The sequence below is a fragment of the Gossypium arboreum genome, chromosome 6, assembly GCF_025698485.1.
Source record: "Gossypium arboreum isolate Shixiya-1 chromosome 6, ASM2569848v2, whole genome shotgun sequence".
In the NCBI taxonomy this organism is placed as follows: domain Eukaryota; kingdom Viridiplantae; phylum Streptophyta; class Magnoliopsida; order Malvales; family Malvaceae; genus Gossypium; species Gossypium arboreum.
The window spans coordinates 28502489-28518680 of NC_069075.1; positions in this window are offsets into that span (position 1 = coordinate 28502489).

A 16192-nucleotide genomic window follows, 5' to 3' on the forward strand; every position below is an offset into this window, starting at 1 on the left:
AAGTGCTTAGTTTATTAACAAGTGAAAGCTGAACACCAAGTACCTTCGGGATTAATTCAGCCTATTATGGTTCCTGAATGGAAATGGGATCGAATTACTATGGATTTTATATCAGGGTTGCCGTTAACTCCAGGGAAGAAAAATGCCATCTGGGCAATAGTTGACAGACTGACTAAATCGGCTCATTTTATTCCGGTACGTACAGATTATTCTATTAATAAGTTGGCTGAATTGTATATCCGAGAGATTATTAGACTTCATGGGATACCTGTGACAGCCCTAAATTGACCCTAGTCGGAAAGTGGTTTTGGGACCACTAAACCGAGTCATAAAAATAATTAATTGTTATATTCTATGCTTACTATGTGTGTGCATGCATATGTGGAAGTTTCATTCTCTAATTTTACCAATTTTATGAGAAATTATTAAATAGGGATCAATGTGAAACATGGTGAAATATGATAGGCTAATTTTAAATTGCTTATTAGTGCATGTTAACACAAAGGTGGAGTTGCATGTCAAATAACCCATTTCCTAAGGTTAGTGGCCTACCATGACATGATGATGGGCAAAGAAAACATGTCCTAGACATGTTGGCCTAGTGCATTATGGAAGGAAAATAAAGAAATGAAAAAAAAGGAAAATGATGATAGCAAAAAAAAGTGTGTGGATGTCTCCCCCCATTTTGCCGTGAAGTGAACATAGAAAAACAAAAAAAGTGTTCATCTTTGAACATGCTTGGCCAAATTGAAGAAGAAAGCAAGAGAAGGTTTGGTCACCCTTGAGCTTGAATTAAGGTAAGTGAGTTCATGTTGGTTCTTGAAAGGTTAGCATACTTTAAGCTAGCTACTAAAATTTCCTACTTAGCCATGTCAAAATCTTGGTTGTGTGGTAATATTGGGTAATCGGCCATGGAAGAAATTGAGGAAAATGATTGTTGTCTTTGTGTTGTAATGAGTATTTGTGGATGGGTGAAGTTTGAGTTAGTTAAGTGTTCATGTAGATGGTTTGGGTGATAGGGAAAAATCGACTTGTGTGTGTATGGATAGTTGCCGAATGTGTGTATAGTCAAAGAAGAAATTCTTAAATTGTCTAGTTAATTGATGTTGGGTAAATGGTGTGTGTAAATTATTTAAAATAAAATAATTGTATGAGTATTAAGGATGGTACATGAATTCACCTTAGAAGAAATTTTAGTATAATATGCTTGGATGTTAATAGGTTATTGCTTTAATGACCGAGTGTGTCAAGGATAATGCATGGACTAATTGATTAATATGTGTTAAGGAAAGTGAATAAATGTCTATTTGATAAGCTATATATATATTCGCTATGAAGGCTAAAGGTTAAGTCATAGAGATTTTGGTGATATTCATATTCGGTCTTAAGGGTTATATGTGTAACTTGGCTATGTGGGTTACGAGTTAAGGTAAATTGCTTATTTGATATGGGTATTCAGCCATAAGCTAGCATGATGGGACTTTAATAAGATAAATTTGTTTGAATTAGCCCAAGAGCTTAGAGGATCGAAGTTGGACAGGGGGAAAGAAAAAGTAATTGAATAGCCGTTGAAGACATTCGACAACATCCGAGGTAAGTCATTAAGCATATATTTGGTATTGATTTAAATGATCATAATATCTATGCAATTGTGTTTAATGAGATGATATGTAAATGAAAATGTATGTGTATGGAATGATGACATTGTTGAATGTATAAAGGTAGTAAAATGCGTAGAGCGTTTGGTCTCGACACTAAGTGTGTGGGCAATAAATGGGCATGGTGACAAGATTGGCACTAAGTGTGCAAGCTTGAAAAGTATGGCACTAAGTGTGCGAATTTAAATTATACGGCACTATGTGTGCGAGCTTAAATCACATGGCACTAAGTGTGCGTGATCGATTATTAAGCACTACGTAGCGAATTTAATATATATATATGTTCGATCGGTTACTCATATGGAGGGTGTGACCTTATCGAGTTGATCATGGACAGTGGAAAGGGTAAGTACCTTGAGCTCACGGCGAATAGGCGCTATGTTCATGCTCGGGGTTGAGTTGGTAAGTTTTAAATCTATGTGATGATTTCAATTGCATTCCCGTAAATAAGGTATCGTGGAATAGATGAAAGTTCATTTGATTGCATGATTGTTGCGGAAATGAGATGATGTATGGAAATGCCTCAATTATCCTATTAAATAGAATATGAAATGTGAATGTATGACTTGGTATGAGATCGAACCGATAGGCCTAAGGAATCCATGGTATAGCAGTATGGATGGAGTACTTAGCCTCGTTTTCATTGTTTCGTTTAGTGATAATTTGGTTAAAGGATGGTTGTGAAATGCTTATGACTTCTTGAGTTATATACTCACTCGGTGTTTTCTTGTCACTCATTTTAGGTCTCTTGGACTCGTCTCTTTTGTGTGCTCGGAACCGTCGTCGAAGTCATCACACCGGCAAGCAATCTTTGGTATTGTCTTCTTAGTCGATCTAGGAGAACATTTGGCATGTATAGGCTATTTTGTTTTGTTGAAATTTGGGTTGTAAACTTTAGCCATGCGAAAATGGCCCATATGGTTGGTTGGATTTGGTTCCAAAACACTTATTCATGAGTCTTAAAAATCTTAATTTTGATAAGGTGGTCATAATTTGTGATATGAATGATGGATGATTAGTTGGGTCATGGAGGAATTATGAAATAGGCATTGTTTGCCTTAGTAACAGATGCTGACAGCAGCAGTGATGTGAGATTGAAAAATCACTAAAAATAGTAGAAGTAGAATTAAATAGTGAATAAATTATGAAATTGAACCCTGATGAATCTACTTTCATATGGAAGAAACGAAACAGTCATATGAGTCGGATTTTAAGAGATATTCAGGTTTTCGCGAAACAGGGCCAGAACGGTTTCTGGATCCCCTGTTCCGACTTTGAAAATTTATTATAAATTAACCAGAGAGAATTAGAAGTCATGCTCTTTATATACAGATTTCTTTGTGAGTCTAGTTTCTTTAGAAACAAACGGCATAAGTGTTGGAGCCCTGTACGGAAAGATATCCAAGACGTAATGCGCAAAGGTCAGTGTAGTCGAACCCTGAAACAGGGGTGACTTTAACTAATAAACTGTACTAATTGGCTCAACAAAAAAATTATAGAAAAAAAAGGGTAGATGGAATTATGAGTCTAGTTTTAGGGAAAATTTACGGAACTAATTTTCGAGTTCTGGAACTCGAGATATGATTTTTAAGGTGACAGTGATGCAGTTAGCTAGCCTGCCTGGAACAGAACTTAAATATTTCCAAGAGAGAAATAAGGGAAGTAAGCCCGGTAACACCACGTGGTCAAATCCGGTGACGGTCACGGGTTTGGGGTGTTACAATACCTTTGTCAATCATTTCGGATAGAGATCCGAGGTTTACCTCACGGTTTTGGCAAAAGTTGCAAGAGCCATTAGGTACAAAGTTAAATTTCAAAGACCGCCTTTCATCCACAAACCGATGGACAATCGAGAGAGTAATTGATTCTTGAAGACATGCTCGGATGTTGCGTATTGGAATTTCAAGATAGTTGGGAAAGGTACTTACCATTGGTAGAATTTTCTTATAATAATAGTTATCAGACGAGTTTGAAGATGGCACCTTATGAAGCATTATATGGTCGTAAATGTTGGACGCCATTGTATTGGACTGAACTCAAGGAAAATCAGATTTATGGAGTTGATTTAATAAAAGAAACCGAAGAAAAGGTGAAAGTGATTCGAGATTGTTTGAAAGCTGCTTCAGATAGATAGAAATCTTATGCGGATTTGAAACGAAAAGAAATGGAGTTTCAAGTTGGTGATAAGGTATTTTTGAAAGTGTCTCCATGGAAGAAAGTCCTTAGATTTGGACGAAAGGGCAAGTTAAATCCGCGTTTTATTGGACCGTATGAAATAATTGAAAAAGTTGGACCGGTAGCATATCGGCTAGCGCTACCACCTGAATTAGAGAAGATTCATGATGTGTTTCACGTATCTATGTTACGTCGGTATCGTTCGGATCCTTCACATATAATTTCACCGACAGAAGTTGAACTACGACTGGATATGACTTATGAAGAAGAACCGATTAAGATTTTATCTCGAGAAGTCAAACAACTAAGAAATAAAAGTGTTACACTTGTGAAAGTGTTGTGGCAAAAGCATGGGGTAGAAGAGACTACATGGGAACCTGAAGAAACTATGAAAAACCAATACCCACACCTGTTTACCGGTAAGATTTTCGAGGACGAAAATCCTTAAAAGGGGGGGAGAGCTATAATATCTTGAATTAGGGCTTAATCGGAATAGTGGTTTCGTGACCACAAATGTGAGATAGAAATAATTATTTTATAATTATTTTGATGATTATGATATGATTGCATGATTGTGTGAAAATTTCGTGATGAAATTCTATGCCTAAAGTGCTTAAATTGAAAGTAGGGACTAAATCGAATAAGTTGCAAAATTTGCATTCTAAAAGTTTTTAGTATGAAATTGCATTGAAATATTAATTAGGAGATCTTAAATAGAAATTTGACCAATTTTAAGTTCATGGACAAAATTAGGACATGGAAGGAATTTTTGGAAAGTTTAGTAGTAAGGGCATTTTGGTCATTTAGTTATTAAAATGAATTAAAAACAAAATTAAAAGCCAATTTTTGTCCATCTTCTTCATTAGGCCGAAATTTCAAGGGTTCTCCATAGTTAGGGTTTGTTTCAAGCTTCCAAGCTCCATAGTAAGTGATTCCAAGCCCGCTTTTAATGTTCTTTATGTTTTTGGAATCCTGGTAGCTCGATTAAGCTTATGTTAGCAATAATTCAACCTAGGGTTTATATTTGGAAAAATACCCATAGGTGAAATTTGTGTATTTTGATGTTTTATGATAGAACATGGGGTTTTAAATTATGTTAGACAACTTGTGCTACTCGGTTTTGAGTGAAAACGAGTAAAAGGGCTTAATCGGCAAAAATACCTAATAGTCACAAGTATATGTTAGAGTAAGAATTTGATGTTGCCATAGAAGGGAAAAATGATCAGCATGTTATAAAACATAAGAATAAGGAATAAAGTTTAATTCCCGAGCCTAGGGGCAAAAGTGTAATTATGCAAAAGTGTAATTTTTCCAAAGTTCGTATTAAATGCTGTTTTGATGAATGTATGTATTAAATAAGATTAATTTGGCATTATAGATAAAGAGAAACGAGATTCAAGTCGCGATCGAGGAAAAGAAAAGATTGTGGACTAAATTGCAAAATCTTTATATTTTGGTACCAAGGTAAGTTCATGTGTAAATAATGTAGCATAATTGTTATTTTTCAGTTATTGATGTTAATTATATGATACGCTGATTTTTAATCATGAAATATTATGCTTTGTGGTTAATGTTGAGTAATATGCAAATTATGTTTACTACTTGATAAATATGAATTGCTACCGAGTATCGGTTCCGATATTCCATGGAAGACGACAAATGTGAGATCGAGGGAAAAAGCCTGTTTGAACCTTAGGAATAGATTAGGATACAAGTGACATGTCACTAGGATGGTTGAGCATCCGAACTCGTTGAGTTGAGTCCGAGTTCACTTATGGATGCGAATGTCCGAACTCGTTGAGTTGAGTCCGAGTTCGTGAAATGTAACTAGGCATCCGAACTCGTTGAGTTGAGTCCGAGTTAACTTATGGATGTGAACGCCCGATCTCATTGAGTTGAGTCCGAGATCACTTAGGGGCGGGTTACATGATTTCTTGATTACATATGAGGCACTTATGTGTAAATTATCCGTGTATCCGAGTTGTATTCCGATGTGTTCAACGGGTGAAATTTCTAGTGAAATGGAAGAACACTTAAGATGCAAGCGACGTTTTGGTAAGTGTTGTGAAATGGAAACTTTGGACAGGTATGTTCTTAACCCTCGGGTTGAAAATAGATACAACAACGATAAGGTGGTAAGATGATGAATGATGTTTAGAAATGTGATATATGTTTTGGTGATACCATGCTAAAGTTGTTTGGTATATTTGTATTGTTATGTTACTTGTTATTTACATATGAACTTACTAAGCATTTATGCTTACTCCCTCCTCTTTATTTACTATAGTTTTGAAAAGCCAGCTCGGGAATCGAGACAGGTCGAAGGTTCGATCACACTATCCAAAGGACTTTCATCTGGGTAAATGGCTTGTAAAACTTAAGTATGGCATGTATAGAAATATACTTATTTTGTGTAAATAATTTTATGATATGGCCATGATTGGTTGAGAAAATGTTTGATATTGATAAGTCACGGTGATGGTTAAATGTAGATCATGTTTGATATCATGGAAGTTTAATAGGTTATCTAGTTCATAACAACTCATGAAAAGATGAAATTTGCCTTAAAACAGAATATTGCTGCAGCAATGACATGAATTTGAAAAATAACTAAAAATAGTATAAATGGAACTAAATGATGATTAAGTTATGAAATTGAAGCTCAATGAGTCTATTTTCATGTGGATTGAACAAAACAGCCATATAAATTATATTTTTTGAGATATTTAAACTTTTGTGAAACAGGACCAGAGTGATTTCTGGATCCTCTATTCTAAATTTAAAAATTCATAATAAATTTTAAAAAAATAATTATAATTCATTATTTATATGTACAGATTCCTTATTTAGTCTAGTTTTAATAGAAACAAACCTCGTAGTCATTGAAATTCTGTATAGAGAGATATCTGATTCGTAATACACAGATGTCAGAGTAGTCAAACCCTGAAACTCGATATATGATTTTTCTTGTAATTGTGACGCGAGTAGCTAGAAAGCTGTGAATGTAGAAACAAATGATTTGAAGTTCTTAATTTGATAAATTATGTTCGGTAACCCCTCAAGCTCGACCCCGGTGACGGTTTCGAGCATGGGGACGTTACAAAAGGTGTCAAAAATCAAATAGTTGATCATCTGTCGAGGTTGGAACAAGATGAGGGAACTCAATCATGTGTGCCTATCCACTAGAATTTCCCAGATGAGCACTTATTTAAGGTAAATCGAATTCATGAAACACATTAGTTTGCTGATTTTGCCAATTATCTTTCATGTGGAATAATTCCTCAAGAAATGACATACCAATAAAGGAAAAAATTCCTTCATGATAGTAAGTATTATTTTTGGGAGGATCCATTTTTGTTTAAATAATGTGCAGATAATATAATCCGAAAGCGTGTAGCTGAAAGTGAGATTGCTTAGATTTTGTATCATTGCCATTCATCTCCAAGTGGGGGACACTTTGGTAGTTCATGTACTGCAGCAAAGATTTTGCAAGTAGGTTTCTTTTGGCCTACGCTATTTAAAGATGCTTATGCTTATGTGAAGAACTGTGGTAAATACCGAAGGACCGGGAATATATCAAGGAGGAATGAGATGCCCTTGACAAACATTTTGGAGATTGAATTATTCGACGTATGGAGCATTGACTTCTTAGGCCCGTTTGCTTCTTCATATGGGAACAAATACATCTTAGTTGCTGTGGACTATGTATCCAAGTGGGTTGAAACTAAAGCATACCCTACAAATAATGCTAAGGTATTCATGCGATTCCTACATAAGCATGTGTTTACATGATTTGGGACACCAATAGCTATTATTAGTGATGAAGGTTCTCACTTTGTGAACAAATGGCTTGAGTGGTTGCTTGACAAATATGATGTGAAGCACAAGATTGCTATTGCCTATCACCACCAGTCCAATGGGCAAGTTGAGAGAGTAAACCGTGAAATCAAAGGTATCCTTGAAAAGATAGTATGCCCTAGCAGAAAAGATTGGTCTCGAAGGCTCGATGATGCATTATGGGCCTATCGAATAGCATTTAAGATACCGTTAGGAATGACTCCTTACCGGTTAGTTTTTGGGAAGGCATGTCATTTGCCATTAGAGTTGGAGAATAGAGTTCATTGGGCTTTGAAGCAATTGAACTTTGATATTAAGCAAGTCGGTGAGCGAAGGATGTTACAAATTAATGAGTTGGAAGAGCTGAGGTTGTTTTCCTAAGAGAATGCCAAAATGTGTAAAGAAAGATCAAAGAGATGGCATGATAGTCATATACAACCTCGCAAGTTTAAAGAAGGTCAGAAGGTTTTGTTGTTTATTTCAAGGTTAAAGTTATTTCCTAGGAAGCTTAAATCCCGATGGAAAAGACCCTATAGCATATACTGAGTTTATCCTTATGGAGCTATTGAATTATACGACAATTATAGAGGTACGTTTAAAGTTAATGGTCAACGTCTCAAACATTACTGGGATAGTAAAGTTGAGCGAGTTGAATCCTCGTTCAAATTAACAGACCCTTGATTTTTCATGAACTCGTTTTGTAAATAAATAAATGATTAGAACTTATTTTCTTAGTTTATTACATTTAATTAATTCTATCTAAGGAGATTAGAACTTAAGCGGGACCGTTGTGACCCCTCCAACGTTTCCTGGGAATTAATTTAATATAATTTGTTAAGAAGAAATTTTCTAATTAAGATTTAAAATTTTTAAGTTTAATTTGTTTTATTTAAATTTTTAATTTTTAAAGGGGGTCAAATTTGGCCCAAGTACTAATCAGTTTTTTTCTCTTGAGTAAGCCTAAAAATACAGCCTGAATTTAAGGCCCAAAACAGCATAAAGGAGGGAAAAATTCATACCTAATGCCACCACTCCCATTACTCGCCGCCCAAGTAACCCTAATGTAGCTAATTTTTTGCTACATGTTGCCATAATTTTTCCCTATATAAACCCCTCTCCATTCTACTAAATTTCGTATCCCTCAAAGTAATTTGCTTATACCCTAAAAATCCCTAAATTTCTCTTTTATGCCGTCAACGTCAAATCCCAAAAGAAACCCTAGTTCTCTTCCCTTTTTGTCGAAGCACCATCTTGTCGTCCCACGATTTTTGCCGTAGCAAGTCTTAACCACCTTGTCGATTTATTTCTTTTTCCCTTTTGTGCAAAAACTTTGCCAAAATTTTCGAGAAAAGATACCATATCTCCTAAAAGAACTAGATCATCAAAGAATACTCTTGAAAACCTGATTTTGATTGACAAAGAAGTGAAAGAGAGATTTGATTCAATTTTCAAGCATTAACCTATGATGCTGGAAAAAGGCTTTAACTTGAAGATTAAGGATTTGATGGTTGTTCTTGTTCCAATTAGAAAGATAATCAATGATCTCAAGTGGGAACGATTTTGTGATGCTCGTTCACTTCCCGATGATGAATTAGTTCGAGAATCCTATGCAAGTTTGATGACACAAGATGCTATTGAGGTCATCTTTCGAAAGAAAAAGGTACCTCTTACTTCTAAGTCCATCAATGATTTGTTTAATTTACTTGATGTTGAAGAAGATGAGTACTACCCTATGATGAATAATTTCAATTGGAATTTTCTTTAAGAAGTGATTGATGTTGTGACAAATCTGGGATCCTAATGGATTATAAGAAAGTATGGGAGCCATTCTTGTTGAAGGGAATACCTAAAACCAGTAGCAAAGGTGTGGTTTTATTTTGTTCTCTACAGTTTTATGCCTATCTCACATAGTTCCACCATCTCAATGGAATGGTTGCTCTTGTTATATGCAATCTTGACAGAAAATTCCATTAATGTTCGGAAAATTATCCTCAAGGAGATTCACGATTGTGCTAAAAAGAAGGCAGGAAGTGCTTATTTCCAATCATTAATCACTTCAGTTTGCTTAAGGGTCCGTGTTAAAACACAAGCAAATCTAAAGGGGCAATTTGTTCAAGGGTGCATTTCAACTTATGATTTTGAAAGGTTAGTAGAGAGGGTGCATGAGCTGAATCAAGGCGAGCAAGAAGAGCCAGCTAAGCTAGATACCGAGGAGTCAACAAATGAAACTGAGACTGAAGCTAATTTAGTTACAGACACTGAAGAGGAAGAATCTGATAAGGAACCGAACAGTCCTAAACCAGTTGAAGGATCTGAAAACCCTAAACCAAGGGTTGAGCCAAAAGAAGAACCAGTGAAGCTAAGTGTTGAACCTGGATTTGCAACTCCTATGCCGACTTCTACAAGTGCTTCAAAGAAATCAGAGTTGTCAATTTTAATGGATAGGTGCAAGTTCATGCACAATCAACAACAAACTTACTGGAAAGATGCAAAAATTAGAGATGACTCAATTCAAAATTCTTTTAAGAATATCTCTAATACTTTTGCTCCTAAGTTCCCAGATGCTATCTTTAAGACATGGATGGAAGATACTGACGATGCAAGCGGAGATGGAGCTAAAAAAGACAAGAGGAATGAGTTAAGAAAATAAAAAGGGGGACTCTTATCTTATTATTTATTTATTTTTAGGTCCTTAGGAATTTATTTCTTTTGTAATTAGGATTTACTTTCTATAGAATAAAATATAGCAAACAAGAATAAACTTAACACTTCTTTAGAAAGAAAAAGACTAAGTGATGTGGTAATGGGAATGAACATGCCTAGGATTGGGTTATTAGAAAAGACTTGGTATTTAAGCAGTCTTAATGATTCACCTCTCTTTTTTTACAACCCTACCTGATGTTCAGTTTTCATTCATTACTTTGTTCTTGCAATAAGGATATTGCTTCTTTTTAAATTGGGGGTAAGGCAAATAAATTGCTCAAACTTTTAAATTTTTTTTCAAGTTTGTTTCAATAATTTCTTTCATAAGTATGTTTTAATAAAGGAATGTTTAGCGATTTATGTTTTAATAAATGAATGTTTAGCGATTTTTTTTTGTTAATAAGATAGTTTGTATGCAAGTATGAATGATGATCTTATTTGAGTGAAAGTATATTATCATGAAGAATGGAATGCTTGTCTGATCTTAGCCTTAGTAATGTTTGCCATGAAAACTTAGTTTCTTTTAAGATTAGACATGCATGAAGGCTTATATCTTTAGAATTAACTTAATAACTTTCTTGAGGCGAAATCCTAGGGGACATAAAAATCTAAAATGATATAGGCACTATTTCTTTGGATTGTTTGAGCCTTTTCAAGCCAACACTATGATAGTCGACCCTTGAAACTGAAATTTTGAGCTTAAAAGCCTGTTTATTGCAATGAACCTACATTATAAGCCACATTACCATATTTTAAAGTTATCCTAATTTTGTGCACCTATCTTAACTAAAGTTGTCTTGGTAATCAACATTTGAGGAAGTTTTCATAAAGAAGGATGTGCATATGCTTAAAAAAAAAAAGAGGGAAGAAAAGTTTGCTCAATCTCCAAAAAGGAAAAATGTATGAGCTTGAGTTCAAAATAAGTTTGGGAGTGTTCCAAAGGTTCACTTAAAGAAAAAGGTTGTATTACAAGAAAACCAAGACAAAGTTAAAGGTTAAGATTTTTAACCCCAAAATGTCCCATCTCTTAAAATCCCTACTTTTAACCGAGCCCTATTACATCCTTATAAAAGACCTATTGATTTGATAATTATGTCACCAACATTAGTGAAGAGGAAGTCCTAAGTTCAACATATGAAGATCATAAATAAGCCTTATGATTGTTTGCTTGATTGATAGGAAATTATGTTGAATAAAGAATGTTATCTATGACTGTGACATACACGTAAACTATGATTCATGTTGGCTTATTTTGAAGCTTAGTATAATATTAAGGAATGTTTGCATATCAATTACTTGTTAATAAAGAAGATTGATGAGCATGAAGTTATTAATGCATGATTATGAGACAAAGATTGATGCTACTTACACAATTAGCAATTTTGCCTTAGCAAGACCTTTTGCTGTGCATGAACATTACTAGGGACGAGTAATGATTTAAGCTTGGGGGTGTGTAAACGGAAAAATATATCAGATTTATCCTGTGTCATTTATCCCCTTTTTACTTAAAATTGTTGCTAAAACTAAGTAATTGTTTAATAAATTAATGAAATATGTGAAACTATGAAATTAGGACATAGAAATTATTAAAATGTGATTTTATGCTTTATTATATAGTTTTCATGCAATAAATGGCTTATTTTATATTAATTTTAATATATTATATTTTTAAGGCATAAAGTGGGCCATACATGATTAAATTAAATAATAAAATATAAAATTATATTTAATAATTTATTTTAAAAATTTCATTAATAATTTGGGTTTTAAATTAACTAATTAAATTGGATAAATTTTATTCTTTGGTCCTCTAACTTGTTGATTTATTCTGGACAGGTTTGATAACTTTGCTGGATTACAAAATCGTCCAAATTCGGGACCAAGTCAACCCAAAATTCAGCTACACATGGCTGTACATAAACCATTTTTTTGTTTAATTCCACAAAGTCCTTGAAGAGTTGAAGAAATTAGAGATTTACCTGAAGATTTGTACTTGACTGTGTCTCAATCCTGAGTTGTTATGGCACTCAATTTGACCAAAAATCAAGCAAAAATTAGCTAAACTTCCTCAATTTATGGCCAGCCACCCATGGAAGATGCTTCAAAAGATGAAAACTTCTATTTTTAGTAAATTATTCACCTCTCCTCACCTATAAATAAGACCTCATTCCCACATTTCTACTCATCCTTTATCATTCATCATTCTCTCCTCTCTAAATTCTCTTAGCATTCTTCTTTTCTCCCCACGCCTATCATCATCTTTTCATAAATATTTTAGCATTTGAGCCTCTTAAAGTACCCTTGGTCGACCACCTTGGAGAGCCATCAGCAAAGGAGTGAAGCAAAGGAACGAAGGAGCCTCGTCATTCAGAGTCTTGAGTGACAGCCACTCTGAATTGGGTTTAATCTTTCTTTTCTTTAATTTAATTTAAAGATGTTAGCTATGTGTTCTTTATCCTTGTTTACAAAAATGTTAGCTTAATTTTATTTAAGCTAGGATGATTGCTTTGATTAAATAATATTTATTAGATTCATGCTTATAATATTTATGCCTCAATCGATCATGTTTTCAATTAAAATCAAGTCTATATTTCGTTCATATGTGATTGAAATGCACCTGAATTAGCTAAGCGATCCTAACCAGACAGTGTATGGTGGATGCATAATTGAAATGTGCATGCTCAATTTAGATCCTAACCCAAATAAATTGCAGGTTGCATAACAAGCCTAACTAGGCTCTGTTATCTGCATAGTTTTTAGATTTGTGTGATTAAACTATTTCAAACCTAACACGTCCCTTTTACATCGCACGAATACTAAGAAACCCTTAGTAAATAAGGATCAGTAATATGCGTATTTACTAAGTAAAGGATTCCGAAAGGACCTAACGCTGTTTCCAAACTCATGAAAGATCGAGTTACCATGGAATGTTTTTCTGAATATTATTAAGCATGTTGATAATAAGTTGAGTTTAATTAAAGTAATTGTCCTTGTTTATTTATGTTATAATTGTTTCAAATTGTGTTTAATTCTGCTAAAATCTATTTCATTCATATAGTTTGCCTACTTAGGTTAATTTACATTAGGGATCATTGCATTTAGTCTAATATATTTTAATCATCACTTCTCAACTAAATTGTGTTTTTTATTTACCAATTTGTTAATATAATTTTACAAATTATGTGACTTAGCACAAATAAAATCCCTGTGGAGACGATAACTAGATACTTACTTATTACTTGATAACGACTGTGTACAATTACACAAACCTACATGTTACACATCTCCTGATCATTTGATCTGCAAACTTTTTAAACAAATATGGCTCTTCCCAGAAATAGTACTTCACATCGTGAAAAAACTTTTTCTTTTGATGATACATCTTATCAATTGGCATCAAACTACAAGCTATATAGTTAGAAATATCAGCAAACCAAGGGGTATTATGGACATGTTTTACCTTCAGTATGTGTTCATCTGGAAATGTCTCTTGAATTGGTATAAGAGGATAATTCCCTTCTTGCAGCTCCAATCTTGATAAGTAGTCTGCTACTTAGTTTTCTACTCCCTTTCGATCTTGAATTTATAGATCGAACTCTTGAAGTAGAAGTACCCATCGGATCAGTCTCGACTTAACGTCTTTCTTGGAAAGTAAATACTTAATTGTTGAGTGGTCCATATAGACAGTCACCTTGGTACCTATAAGATAAGATCGAAACTTATCAAAAGCATACACAATAGCAAGTAACTCTTTCTCTATTACTGTATAATTCAGTTAAGCTCCTATTAGAGTCTGACTTGCATAGTAGATGGGATGAAAAACTTTGTTCCTTCGATGGCCCATGATAGCTCCTATCGAGAAGTTACTTGCGTCACACATCAGTTCAAATGGCAAATCCCAGTCTGGTGTGATGACTATGGGTACTGAAACTAACTGACTCTTCAAATTGTTGAAAGCTCTTAAGCACTCCTTATCAAATTTAAGCATCGTGTCCTTCTCCCATAATTTGCATAAGGGTTTAATAATTATGGAGAAGTCCTTGAAAAATCTTCGATAGAAACTGGCATGGCTCAAAAAGCTCCTAACACCCTTTACAGATGTTGGAGGTGGGAGTTTCTTAATAACGTCACCTTTTCTTTATCTACCTTGATTCCATGTCTCGTTATCTGATGCCCTAGAACAATACCCTCTCGTACATGAAATGGCACTTTTCCCAATTGAGTACTAAGTTTGTTTCTTCGCATCGCCTTAGTACCTTGGCTAGATTGGCTAGGAAATTAATATATATATCTCAAAATACTGAAAAACCATCCATAAAGACTTCCAAGTATTTCTCAACCATATCAGTAAAAATAGACATCATACATATTTGAAATGTAACAGGTGCATTACATAAACCAAATGGCATGCATCTAAATGCAAATGTACCATACAAGTAGGTGAATGTTGTCTTGTGTTGATCTTCCAGTACTATTGTAATCTGGTTATAGCCTGAGTATCCATCAAGAAAATAGTAATAGTCTCACCCTATGTGTCTATCCAGCATCTGGTCCAAAAATGGCAAAGGAAAGTGATCTTTCCTAGTCGCCTTGTTCAACTTCCGGTAATCAATGCAAATTCTCCATCCTGTAACCGTTCTAGTCAGTATCAACTTGTTATTCTCGTTCTCAACTATCGTAATACCTCCTTTCTTTGGTACGTATTGGACCGGCCTTACCCATGACATGTCTAAGATGGGATAATCTTGTGTATGCATACAAATGGACTAATACCGCGGATATCGGCTATGGTCCATCTGATAGCCTTCTTGAATTGTTTCAATACTAGGATGAGTTTATCTTCTTACTTAATAGTTAATTCTACTAAAACAATCACAAGCAGAGTAGAAGTGTTACTTAAATAAACATACTTTAACTGTGAAGGAAGTACCTTGAGTTCTAATTTAACTGGCTCCTCGATTGACGCTTTTGGTTGGGCATAATCCCAATTCTCTAACTCTAAATATTCAAAATGAGATTGCGAATTAAATCCCCATTGATTAGCTTCTAGCAAAGCTAAGTATTCATCCTCCTCTTCATCATTTGGAGGGTCTGATGTCAACATTTGTTCCAATGGGTCCTCAATATAGTTGAGTTCCTTGTCCATGATTAAATCTTCTAAATTGGACACTGCAGAACAATCATCAATTGTGTCAGGAAATCGCATAGACTTAAAAACTTTAAATGTTCTCTAATCATCCTGAACATGCATAGTAAGCTCGCCCTTCTGCACATCAATAAGGGTCCTTCCAGTTGCTAGGAAAGGTCTTCCTAGGATGATTGGCACTTCTTTATCTGCTTCAAAGTCTAGAACCACAAAGTCAGCAGGAAAAATAAATTTGTCTACTCGTACCAATACGTCCTCGATTTTTCCTTCTAGATGTGCTAAGGATCGATCTGCTAATTAAAGTGTAACCGTAGTAGGTCTAACTTCACCTATCCCTAACTTTCTAAATATTGACATGGGCATCAAGTTGATACTCGCACGTAAGTCACATAGTGCCTTACCATAATATGTTGCTCCAATGTTGCAAGGTATGTTAAAAAATCTAGGATCCTTCAACTTTGGGGGTAGTTTGTCTTGAAGATATGCACTGTATTACTTCGTAAGGGCTATCGTCTCAAATTATCCAAGACTTCATTTTTTTTAACAAGATATCCTTCATGAATTTGATGTAGTTCGGGATTTGTTCAAGTGCTTCAACCAATAGGATGTTGATATGAAGTTGCTTGAGTACGTCTAGGAACATCTTGAATTGAATTTCCTGCTTCTGCTTCTA